We start from the raw sequence: 13028 nt of genomic DNA on the forward strand, positions 1-13028 counted from the left end.
CTGTGGGGTGGGACTTACAGAGCATGGGAGATGGTCAGCAAAGAAGGAAATGTTCCTGGGAGAAATAAGAGGCACAACAGCTACCAGACTTTACCTTTGGTCCCTCACGTTCCACAGCAGCCTTCGAGCTGCAGCCTCCCAGGAAGGTCTCCTTTCCTCTCTCCACCAGCGGCAGTGTGCGGAGCCCATGTACATTGCTGGCTGGCAATCGGACTGCATAGGAAGGAGAGGCTGAGGACCTGTTAAGCCATTTAGCATTTCTGCAGCACTGCATAGCTTAGAGATGGACACAGCTGAGACAAATTTGGGGAAGCCCAGACAGAGAATCCAAAAGTACCAAGGCCCTTACTGCTGCGAGTTAGGGGATTGTTGCAGAAAGGATTAGCCTGAAGAGGGCACATCTCCTGGGTCAGGACATGGCAATGCAGAAGGAAGGGAAATAAGGAGCATGGTGTTACAATGCAGAGGAATTACGGAGGCAGCATTACAGCTTTTATTTATAAGGTGTAGAGAGTTGTGTAAGACAACTTACATGACAATGGGTTGGGGGTGAAGCTCAGAGTATAGTAGGGACATAAAGGAAGAAGTCGATTTTGGATACATAAAGACTGAGCAATGAAATCATGAAAAAATGAAGGGAAGGACTATTAAGCTGTGCTCCATATTCAAAGGAGCCCAGTTGCAAGGACCATTTTCCAGCTGCAAGTATGCATTTCCATATTTTATCGCCAAAGGAATGCCCATAGATCCAGCTTAACATTCTGTTCCTGGAAGAACAGAAAACAAAGCAAACCAGCTTGTCACAGGGCAGGGGAATTGCACAGTACTGCCAGGATTGCTTCTGCACTGGATGCACACCTCAGCCATGACCTGCCCTGCTCTCTTTCCTGGTCCCTGCCAGGGGACCCTGCACACCCAGGAGTCACAGAGGCACTGCTATTGCGTGCACTGCCTGAAACAAGAAGACCCATAGTCGGGTTGTTTGCCCTTGAAATGTGTTGAAAAGCAAAAAGCTAACTAACTAACATCAACAAACTAACAGACTCACACACAAGACGAGACAGAAAGGTAGAGTAAATATGACTGGAAACTTCACCAATGGAAATGTTACATGATTCAAGTGTGGAGGTTAGAAAGGAGGAAACATTATGGATTAATTCTTTATTTATTTATTAGCACAAAGGAACACATAGAAAGAGAATATCAGTTGTATACACTGGAACAAACACAAAAATTTTGGTCTATAACATGGCCATCTTGAAAACAGCTCCTTTTTGTAAGCATTTATTCTTAAACTGCAGAATTCCATGCTTTTTCAATAGCAGTACATTATTTTCTAGATTTTTTTAGTTCATTTATAACATTTGAAATCTGAATGATTTATTATTGCATTTGCTCTACAATGTTCACAATATGATTCATCTGAAATATCTTTTTTAATGTAAAAGATCTTATTATATGCCATCTTTACACTGTTAACTGAAGTCTTCTGTACTGGCCCAACTTCTTAAGCATGCTAAGAATTGGTAACACCTAGTATCTCCCAGTGCCCTGCCAGTATTAGATATCAAAACTAACCCACTGTGTTTAAGGTATTTCAGGAGATTTATAATTCCCTTATTTTTACATCAAAATGATAGACTTCAATCTCCAAGGCTCCACCTTTTTCTGAAACACACTTCAGTAACTGGCTCTGGGGAATTCTGCGTTGCTGAGTCAGAGCCCACTGTTAAGGGGTTGGGGCATTTTGGTAGATAAACATTTACAGACTTTTTTCTGGAAGACTCTAGAAAGTTTCTCTTCTGAAATTTAGCTGTGACACCTTCGGGTTCCCTAGCTATTCAAACCAGAGCTCAGAAATTCTGGACACATACATTGAAAACCATCACAGAGCCACTTCTCTCAGTCCAGGGGAAGAAGGTGGTTTCCTGTAACACTGGCTTCACCTCTGTCAAGGGTATCCTACTCCAGATAGGCAACATAACGGGAAGCTCAGTCCTACCTACGCTTACTCTCCCTGCAGCACTAAAGGATCACTTTAACTAGCCTGAAGGGATAGCTCCTCAGATGACAGCGGTTGCAATCTCTTGGTTTTGTCAGACATTTCTAAGCCAAGTCTCACAATATTAATGAGCTGACATCAGAAGAAATGCTTTATGAAAAACAAACCCACTTAAAACTTATGCAAGAAAAAAGGTACTCATCTACACATAGCTCTCCAGCTATAGACACCAGCTTCCCACTTTCTATAGACCGTCTGTGTTTGCTTCCTGCATAAATTTATTTCACATTTCAGTCACATGAACTCCAAGTAACTCAAATGATTGCATTTATTGAAATACATGCAACTGCCTCCAGTAGGATTCGTGTTTCTAAGAGAAGTCTGTGCCTTGCATTCCAGACACAACATCAAAGGCATTTTACAGCACAGTATCAGAAGGTCAAGTACAGGTAACCTTGACAAAGAGCCAACATTAAAAAAAGCAGAAAGCACATTCATATGTCCCTTTAGTGCTGGTGGGAGTGGGAGGGGGATGTGCAATGGAGAGTATTCATTTATTTCAATTATCGTCTGCTTTCCCTAAATCAGTTTTGACAAGAATCACATTCCATAATACCCATTATTCTGTCAACCTTGTTGCTTTCGGTTCTCTCTCCATATTAACAAGTTTGTCGATGTCTCCACAAACCACATCTCCTGCTGCCTCTGGCAAAGAATAAACCCTGGGCTGGGTGGCCCATCAACCCTCACGCATGTTCCACTAAAAAGCAACAAGTGGTGCTTTTCCCTTTGAGCACAAGAGTGCTACGAAGGGTGGGTGTTTTTACCCCCTGACCTCACAGGGATGGAGAGCACTGGCCCATGCACAGTCAGGAGACTGCCCAGTGATATCCCTGAATGATTCACATGATTTTAATGCTGCATAAAAAAGTAGGAAGAGGCCAGAGATTATTTCTGCCAAAATAATTTTCATTGAGGAAAAATAAATATTTTCCAACTCCTATTATAAATTGTTAAAAAGTTTCACTTACCTCAAATACACGGTGACCCTTGTATCCTGATATCTTTGCCTATAGCAGAGTTATGGGACTCATAAGCTACTTATAATTTGATTGCTTCTATTTACAAAGCTATAAAACATTTTATGTTTTCAGTATCTATAAATGGCAGAATTCTAAACTAAAGAGAATTACGCATGAATTAGTCTATTTTACTAACTGAGGGAACAAACCTTTCTACTGTGATGCTGTCAGGAACATAGCAATAGAGAAACTTCAATTCACACTGAAAAAAAAACATAAAATAAAATAAAATAAAATAAAATATAAAATAAAATAAAATATAAAATAAAATAAATAAAATAATAAATAAAATAAAATAAAAAATCAGGCTTTAAAAATGTGTTGAAACAAGTGAAAGACAATCCCAGCAGACTGCATATTCTATGACCATTATGAAGATACCATTTAGTTTGAATGTAGCTATTGTTTTTTTTCTGCTCTATTTCAATTTCTCACCTTGTGAAGGTCCATCCTTAATAAAAAGCACTAACAGCAACAATCATTCCATGAATTGCTTTTCCTTTAGCATGATGACATTTTTCATCAGAGAAAATCTACAGATTTGTCATAGCTTTGCTGAGAAAACCTTAAATATTCAAACATTGACCTGACCACATCTTCCATAACAATTTGCTTTGATTATTTAAATTTAGCTCCCAACAGGGAAGAGACTTTCCTGCCACTGGGTTTTTCATTTGTGGAGGCAGGTGAAAATGGGAGGACACAATATATGACATGATGTCCAGCTGATGAACACTGATTTCTCCTTTTAACTGCATCAGTTATCACATACCAATGAATGAGAGTGAAAATACCTCTCACTTATTTGACAATTTTCCATTTGTTTCGTTATCTAAATCCTGGTAATTCAATAGATCTCCCAAGTTTCAGAAAAACAAGAGCCAAAATATTGTCTCTGAAGCAGAATGAATTATGGCCTTTTCTGCCTTTGTTTCAGTGCTTTTCAGAACCTATTTAATATTTGATGTTTATAGCCAGTGTCATCCAATCTCAAAATATACCCTGTTTTCATGGAGTTCGGTTATCCAATTAATTTGCTTCTGACATTAAAGGTTAAATTGCAGAGAGAGATGGGAGTTTTATTCAACAATGGAGAGTGAGAAAAGATTTTTAGTGCTATCCAAAGCATCGAGAGTCTTGTGACAGATATATATTGAACAAAATTATTTATGTGGTATAATTAATTCAGCAAGTCATCAAGAATGCAGGTCATTATTTTTGCGTAAGCCAACCCCAGAAGGGAAAGCAGAAATTTGGTTAATACAGAATAGCCATAGTAACCTTGGAGAAGGCCAACTAAGCCAAACCTGATAGCAAAAAATGATATGGGAGCACTAAAATAACAAAGGATCACAGATGAAGTTGAAATGCATGAGGAAAGGAAAATTAAAACTGGATTTATAGAAGGAAAATCATGACTTTTTTTTTCTTCACTACTGAAATGGTAAGTATAACACTACAAGTGAGAAGTATGTGAATCTCTGGAAAGCATCTGGTGCTGTTTTACCTGACAGATGCATTTACAAGATTAGGAGGTCAGCAGACAGAAGAAGAAATTTGGAGATGCACAGAATATAACATAAGGACAAACATTTTCACACACAAAAAGCACACAAAACAATGAACTGCATCTATGTTGAACATAGCTAATGTGACATCAAAAACATTTTCCTTCATAAGTGGTTAAAAAATGATAACGTGTGGTTCTGCAAAGGAAACACCTTTGTTATCTAGAAGACACGTCTCAAAGTTCGTAGGCCATAATTTAACTTTTTCTTAGTGTGAACTAGACACTCAAAACGGTCACAGTGCTAACACATGGAAATGACAAATTTCTCAGTTGTTTGCAGTTATGCTTTCCTGCATCCTCATTAGCTCTTGTGAGCCTGTGCAAGATACTTTTGGAAAGATCACATAGTTCAATATCTGATCTTTCCCTTGGGATGTTTCTGCCACTTATTTTTGAGATGCTTCTCATATTTAATTCAATTTGCCAGAAGACATTTAGATTTGTGTGTCTCAACCCATATAAATTAAAAATATAAGTAGGCAAACACTGCAGCATTCTCTGTGTCCTCCAGCCCCTTCTCTCTTGGTTGCCTGTCTGTAAGTCAACGTTCTCTGCTAGTGTTAAAGGTTCCCACATGGATTGTAGTTTTCTTCCTAAATATTCCAGCATCACCTAATATCCCAAACTCTCAATGTTTCAGCAGATGGAGCTTGAATTCAATGTAATTTATTACAGTTTATGTTTCTTAAAATCATTGACTCCACAGAAACAATTTTATTCAATCATTTCCAACACGGAAAGAAAAGTCAGTGCAATGAAACATTTTCAAAGTACAAAAATCAAAATCTATTTAGAGGACAAAAGTGCTTTTTGTACACAATCTCACTATGAAAACCTAACATCTAAATATGAAACATAAATCACATCCATTTCAGTAGTACTGCAGCCCTGGCAAGGAACTTTGTATAAAGCAGCACATTTCACAGACTGCCTTTGCCACGCTTTCTACATCATGTCACACTGTTTATACATTGTGAGTTTTGTTATAGAAGAAAACGGTCCAAAAAGCATACGCATCATGTATTTTTCTCGCTTGACATACACGAAGGTTCTCATTATTGTTATTCATGATTCCCAGGGGAGAACTATTACAGCAGTCTGATATCAAGATACGTGTAAAAATCCATGGCCATATTTGCCAGTCATAGCAAAACAAGCAGAAATTATACTGAATTCGTTTTGGTGAATCAACAAATCGGTAACATTTCATGCAGCAGAAAATTCCGGTTCACTAGTTACAGGCACAAGATTCCTGGACTAGGAGGACGGAAAGACCACCAACGTCATTCTGAAAACTCCAGATAAACCAAACACCATCAACTGTGTGTTTGACTCTAAGTTTGCTTTCTGTCTGTCTCCATAAATGGAAGGTAGTGCCAGGGGCGTAGATGAAATAAAAAGTGCGTTCTATCTGCTACTAATCCAACTCCATTGAAGTCAATTAGCTAAACCAATCTGAATTTGCTCCAGGGTATTATCACTTCAGACTTGTCTTTTTAAATAAATCATATTATTAAAGACAGAGTTCAATAAAATTACAGTGTGGTGATTTGGGATATATAATAAATAAATAAATAAATAAATAAATAAAAACATGAGAAGATGACAGCTCACAAATTAGGTCTGTCCCTTAAGAAATACATAACATAACCCAACCAATGAAAAGGGGTGAAAGCAAATTCAAAGAGGACCATTTGAATTCACAGATTTGCTAAGTTTATAAAATAGATTTTATGCACACAGCAATACCCAGACAGAAAAATCTTGGATTTTTAAAATTAATTGTCAGCAAAAATAAATAAATAAATAAATACTATTATTATATTCTATTAAATTGTGAAGTATCCCTGAAAATATTATATTAGCAAAATTAGCCTTTTAGTTTTGTCTGTTAAAGACAAAAGATATAAAGACAAAGATATGAACTAATCTATTCTTCTCCCATAAATTAATAGAAATGAAAAGGCAATCCACCCAGAAAGATAACCATGAAAAGGACACAAATGTTTGAATAGACAAACTCAGCTGCAATTGCAGTTATCCTGGACTGCTGGGTGCTGGACAGAGAGAGGAAGATAGAAAGCCCCCAGAAAACCTAAACCCCTAAGAAATCTGGGTCCAGGGGGTGTTCAAAGATTATTGCACATTCTATGTGCAATACAAAATCTCCTTATATGCCGTATTACCAATGAAACAAACAGGTATTTCAGTTCAACAGACTTGTTCATTGACTCTTCAAACCTCATGCCAACAAAATCAATAACTAAAGAACAAATGTTTGTCCCTTCACTGCTTCTTTTTCAACTCTCTGTCAGTAATGTGGTGACAGGCAGGCAGTGTGGATGCAAACGTAGATCCTTATGAACAATCATGAAAAGATTAAATGCATTCAGCTGTTATTTCTAAGTTTTAGTGAAGTTTTTATTTCTAAGTTTAGTTCCAAGTTCAGCTCTTAGTAGTGTTCTTAAACTCTGAGAGATAAATTAAAAGGAGAAAATTCAGATGTGAGGTCTGGGACCCAAATTGCTCGCAGGTAATTAGGAGATGAAAAGTCCACAGCACCAGGTACAGTGCTACACCTTTCAAAGTGTACCTGGCACTGAATGTTTAATGGTGCTGAAAGCTCTAACAGAAAAGTTCAGCATGAGGACTCTAATTCTACTTTTAAGACTGCCCTACTCTGTAGTATCATGGGGGCGGGTGGGAAGAGCTTAAATAAGCTTTTGGTTGCAATGAATAGCAATGAGTTTGGTACCTCCTACAGACAGACCAGCTCATTAGTCAGAAGAGCTGAGCAAAGCAATGTTGTTTTAAAGTTCAGGGACTGAGGAACAACCAAAATGATGTAGAAGCACAGCAGCAATGAAGAAAGAAGATCTGATTCAAGCATGCCTACATAACCTTCTGCAGTCCACAACCTGTTTCAGCTCACCCACCTGGCCACAGTAACTGCTCTGCCCAGGGGCCCAGAGCAGCCCAGGGCAGCAGCCTTTCCCCCGGAGGGGCTGTGCTGGATCTCTGCAGGTCTGATCACCTTAGCCCAGGTTTTACTGACATTCGTAATTCAACTGTCTTGATCTCCAAGAACAACTGAAATTTGGATTTTCTCTGATCATTAACTTCTAGTAATGCCTTCAATGAAGACCTTTCATTTGTAATTATTGTAGGTGCTGTGTCCTTGATCCAAAGCACGGAACTGAAATTTCTTCAGAACTTTGTGGTTCTGTATTTTCATTAACAACCTCCCTTGGGGAGCTGGGGAGTTCTCAGTAGTTCTGCTCTGCAAACATGGTGTGGACCTACAACTCCTATATGTCCAAAGCAATTAATGTAGGAGCCAAAACTAAGATTATTAAAAGTATAATAATGTTTTAGCTGAAAACCTGGTATGTTTCCTACAGCCATTTTCTTCACATACAGAAATGGTTTTACTACCCCCAAACAATTCCACAAAAATACAGTTAATGTCATTCAGCAACGACGGTCTCCCTGACCTTTCTTACCTGCATTAACTTCTCCTGATTTAGTCTGCATTTTTATATGCTGAAATGCCTAGGAGGTATACATAAGTGGCTATAAATAACCATTTCCAATTATTCTTTCTTTGACCTTTCTGTCTCACATTCTCGCCAACGTCCCCTGCCAGGGCAGACAAGTGACAATTTTGTCAGTAGTATTTTGGATGTATTCTCTTCTCTCATTTATACTCTTTGTTTTTGCTGTGCAAACTAACTCGGTAAACCTTTCCAATTAAATTATGCACCTTCTTTTTGTTAATCAAGAACTAGTGCTGCACATGCAGCTTCTAAATTATAGCTTATATACACACCTTCTGTACACAGACCCACACAGTTCATCCATCTTTTCTTTTATTTAACCCTGCCACACACTTTCTATCATATCTTTCTGACCTTGTTTCATATGGCTGGATAAAAGTTCAAGACTTCTGTAACATTTAAAAGTTTCTATTCATTAACCACTATCAGCGTACGCTGATATGTTTAAAACATCCCCTACTTTTCTAAGAAAAAGGTATTTTGTGTTCAACATACAAATGCGTAGAGCCTGAATTGCATGGAGAAATGAGTGAAAATCACTGCCCCTTCAGCTGTTGCAACAGGATTTGCAGTATGAAAATGATCTTGAAGCTGTAGTTTGCAATTAGAAATGTGTTACTTAAAAAATTCAACACATATAAAACCTCGATAGTAACCAGTGTTTTCCGCTGCAAGCCTTGTCTGTTTTGTTACCAGCTGCAGCAGAATGCAAAGTAATGATGGAATATTTTTGAATCAGAGCTTCAAAGCAGAGGAGTAAAGTTATTTGCAAGTCTTTCTACACAGCAGCTATAAAACTCATCTTTGCAAACTTAACCATCTAAATGCATACCTACTATAAAACGATACTACACAATTATAGTTTTTAGTGAAAAGCTTATTCAACATTTGCAGCATGGAGGAGACATAATTTTCTAACCATTTACCATTTGGAACAGTCTGTGGAAGCAGAAAGAAATATGTACCACAGGTTGCACTGGGTGGACAGAGGTGATGTAAGGATGAGGAAGTTAACAGGTTTGGCTTGAAAAAATGGCACAAGGATTTACTTGCTGATTCCCACATTCTTTTCTGAATCCATTAATACTGCACACACTCACACGAATGGCTGTTAAGCATCCATATGCAGCCAACCAAAGATGGCATCCATCCAAGAGAGGTAAAAACATCCTGTTTGGGTAAACTAGAAGTTTTAACCATATGGTCTGTGGACTCCTGGCAGAGAATCAGCAGTATTTATAAAAAAATTTAACTAAGAGCCAGAAGCCCATTCTCAGTAGGTTTAGACTTGCAGTACAAGAAACCAACCTTCACTTTAAAAACATCAGTGGTTCTCCAGTGGAAAAAGGTTGGAAATCGGTGATACATCAGGAAAGACTCATTAATTGGGTCACAGTCCTTCAAATAGGATATTACATTTTTTTCCACTAGCATTATGACTGCAGAACGTAAGCAGATAATTTGCCTATGGATTTGCCTATGAAATTGTCCTGATTCTTTGGCAGTATGTACTGAAAAGTTCAAGCCACATCTACCAGATCCTAAACCCTATTACTGTTATTTAAATTTACATGCGCTCTGCAGGACTGGTTATATGACATAGTTATCACACTCGGCATACTTATTGGAAAAAAGTTACAAAAAGTAAATAAGATCTATAACGTTTTCTTTGAAAGCTCTGGACAAAGCTGTAACTGACAGATTAATCTTGAAAAAAGTTATCGCAAATGTTTGAGGACTTCTGTAGTTTAATTTTACATCTCCAAATCCCTGACCTAACTAAAAATCTATACACTCTGAACTTCTTTAAAGATTGCCTTTAGCATTCATCAAGTTTTTGCCCCTAGGACTATAGTCTATTGGATGATCACTGTTTTTTTTACAGGGATATTGCACATCAGGTCGGTTGGTAGAAGACCAGGAAGAAAGAAATCCAGGAAAGTCAGGTTTGGCTTCCCTATTCAGCTGATTAACAGGCATAGCAAGAGGCCAGTTTACAGATCCAAGTTCACTCTAGACACCACTAGGGTTTAAATTCACATGTCCTTATTTATTGTACAAGTTTTTGAAATCTCTGATTTAAGGTCCTGTAATAGTGAATCAATCTGAATGGGAGACCTTCCACAAAGCCAGAAGTGTTACGTGGGTTTATGCTAGTAATTTGCAGTAAAGGTTCCTTCTGTCGGGGACTGAGTAAGCAGCCCCAAAAGACCTCAGGGAATACATACAAGAGATGACATTCTGCCCACAGAGTAAAGCCTGAGGCCTTGACATTTTCTCATCATTAAGATTTCATGGAGCCATTTGTAAGAGTCAGGAACACCAGACTTTGCATGTTGGCCCAGCTCCAATTTTTGTAATTATTCTCCAACAACTTAAATTCCCCTTTGACTTTGAAATATGTTCCTATCAAAAAAAAAAGAAAAAAAAAAAAAACAGCTTTGAGCTTTGTACAAGATTCTTACCACTTTTTCTTTCCTTGGTGTCTCTGCCTTTTTGTGGAGATCCGGAGATCCAGATGTACACCTTGACTTCAAGATCAAAACTAAGCTTTATTGCTTTGCACACCTCTCTGCTGGAAAGGCCATTACATGTGCAGATGCATAACCGGCTCTGCAGGATGGTCCATGGAGCTGCTCTCAGTCACACTCAGATTATTTCTATTAAAGCAATGCGTTAAATTTGCTCCTAGTAGGAGAAGTATGACTGCAAGTTGCTGGTGAAAGAAGCCATAAGGAAAACAAAGCCTCTGAAGTTTATTTCCCAGAGCAGGAAGGCATAGGAAAGAGGATTTGAGAAGGTGGGTTCCAAAGCAGAGGGAGAGAGGACTGTGTTCAGTTCTTTTCCAAGATGCTGCCAATAGACTTGTAGAGAGGAAAATCATCTGACAATAAATATTAACACATGAACTCAAATTATGAGTAACATTTTAGTAATATAATCTAAGCAGGCTGGTTATGGGCTGTGAACTGCAAATTCAGTTGTTCTTATTACCATTTTGAGATTTGTGTTTCCTCCATCCATCCTTCCAGCCTCCTTCATATGGATTCTTTAAAAATCCATAGAGATGTGTCTCACTGCTGGTACTTTGGAATAAAATTACCAATCTCTTCCAAACAAAACTACAAGAAGGATACATGAAAGTTTGGTCATAGTTATATTGATCTCACTTGTTCTTTTTCTTGGTTTTTAATAATAAATACTATTATTAGAGCAGAAGGAGAACTTCAGGAATTCCCATGGATTTCTGCTTTGCCCTCTGGCCCCACCACAGTCAGGGCCTGGATAATCCTTACATGCTGCTGGGTTTCATTGTAAGATTTTAATTTGCAGAGGGTAAATTTGGAGTTGCTATGATTTGATGCAAAACCCTCTACTTTCAAAACACTTGTGCTGCAGCCTGAAAGTCACCTCTTCCACAGAGCAGTAACAGCCCACTTTGCTGTAACAGCCTTTACACTTAAGAATGCTGCTTTGTGCAGCATGTAGTCTCCGCTGCAGTCTTCAGACCTACTCACGGAGCAAGAAAGACTGAGCCTGAGGTGTCCTACACAAAGGTCATACAGCACATCTGTGTCCAGATTGGGCAGACAGCCCAAACCTCTTCCAACTGCATCCTTTTAAGCTTTAATTTTTGAACTATGCCTCCTCTCACCGTGACATTCAAAGTCTTCAGAGCTCTTTGAAATATTGATATGGTACATTAATTTCTAAAATATTTGGGATAACATATACTGTGCAATGGTATGCATACAAAGTACAAGTCAAAACAAGAAGACAAAGTCCATTCACATGGGGCACTGGAGTCAACAGCAATACCACTTTAACAAGTAGCTCTGTGTCACAGTTAATGCCAGGGTGCTCTGACAAAGCCATTTAACCAAAGGTAGGGAACTCCAGAAGAATTGCACAGCATGCAGCAGGGGTCCGTGCAGCCCTCCCAGCAGCCAGGGAAACACACATGCACTCCCAGAGTCAGCGTTTGGAATACACAACTCAGGAGTCGCTGTACAAGTCACACATTAGTTTTTAAAGTGTTCTCATTGACTTACTATTTTCTCAGACATGCACAAAGAAAAATCCTTAAATAATTATTTTTATATTGCTTCTTGAATATGCAGTTTGGGGCTATCTAATGCTAGAGACTGACCTGTTCCTCTTGAAGTGCCAGTCTGCATCTGCTGCAGTCTGCTGCTTTGGCTGATGACCAGGACACTTCTGTCTGCTGCATCCACTATTTGCACCTCAGCTTTTCAGCTTTTAACCTCATTCCTTCCCTTGTACCAATAACCTCAAAGAATGTTTCTCTATGACATCCAGCACTGAAGTCATTTTGAGATTTCTTGCAAGTGGGATTTCTTGCAACTGCACTTACTACCTGGGATAAGTATGTCACACAGCCCCCCACCTTTGTAGCTCGCAGACAGCAACACCAAGTGAAGAACAATGCATGCAGAATTGTAACAGCACAGATCCCTACTTCTCATAACCACAGGCAAGAGGGAAAGATCTAACAAACAGTGTGCCCTGCTAAGGCAGAATTATTGCATAAAGTTTTTATCCCTATTGCTGAACAATGAAGGATTCTGGACATGAGAGAATATTAACAACTAAATTAGAACATCAAGAAACCTGTCAAAATAGCTGACTTTAACCATCTTTGCAGAGCAAGTCCTCCTCTTCACAGCTCCCCATGTTGGCAATGAATGTAAAAAAAGTAAAAAGTTCTCACATTTTTGTCACCTGAAGTTGCAACATGGGAAAACACAAGGAATATTACTCAACAAATCTCTATGGGCTGCCAAATTGAAAAGGAC

General features: G+C 38.5%; 1 long non-coding RNA gene across 1 annotated transcript in view; it reads right to left on the reverse strand.

Moving 5' to 3' along the window:
* Positions 1-3049: 3049 nt before the first annotated feature.
* The window catches only part of LOC118172206, a 47802-nt gene continuing 37823 nt past the window's right edge, over positions 3050-13028 (reverse strand). Inside the window, exons 2-3 of the long non-coding RNA XR_004753587.1 lie at positions 3234-3286; positions 3050-3072 (exon numbers count right to left, since the gene is read on the reverse strand). This is a non-coding gene — a long non-coding RNA (uncharacterized LOC118172206). The remainder of the gene's footprint in view (positions 3073-3233; positions 3287-13028) is intronic.

The sequence above is a fragment of the Oxyura jamaicensis genome, chromosome 10, assembly GCF_011077185.1.
Source record: "Oxyura jamaicensis isolate SHBP4307 breed ruddy duck chromosome 10, BPBGC_Ojam_1.0, whole genome shotgun sequence".
Classification (NCBI taxonomy): Eukaryota; Metazoa; Chordata; class Aves; order Anseriformes; family Anatidae; genus Oxyura; species Oxyura jamaicensis.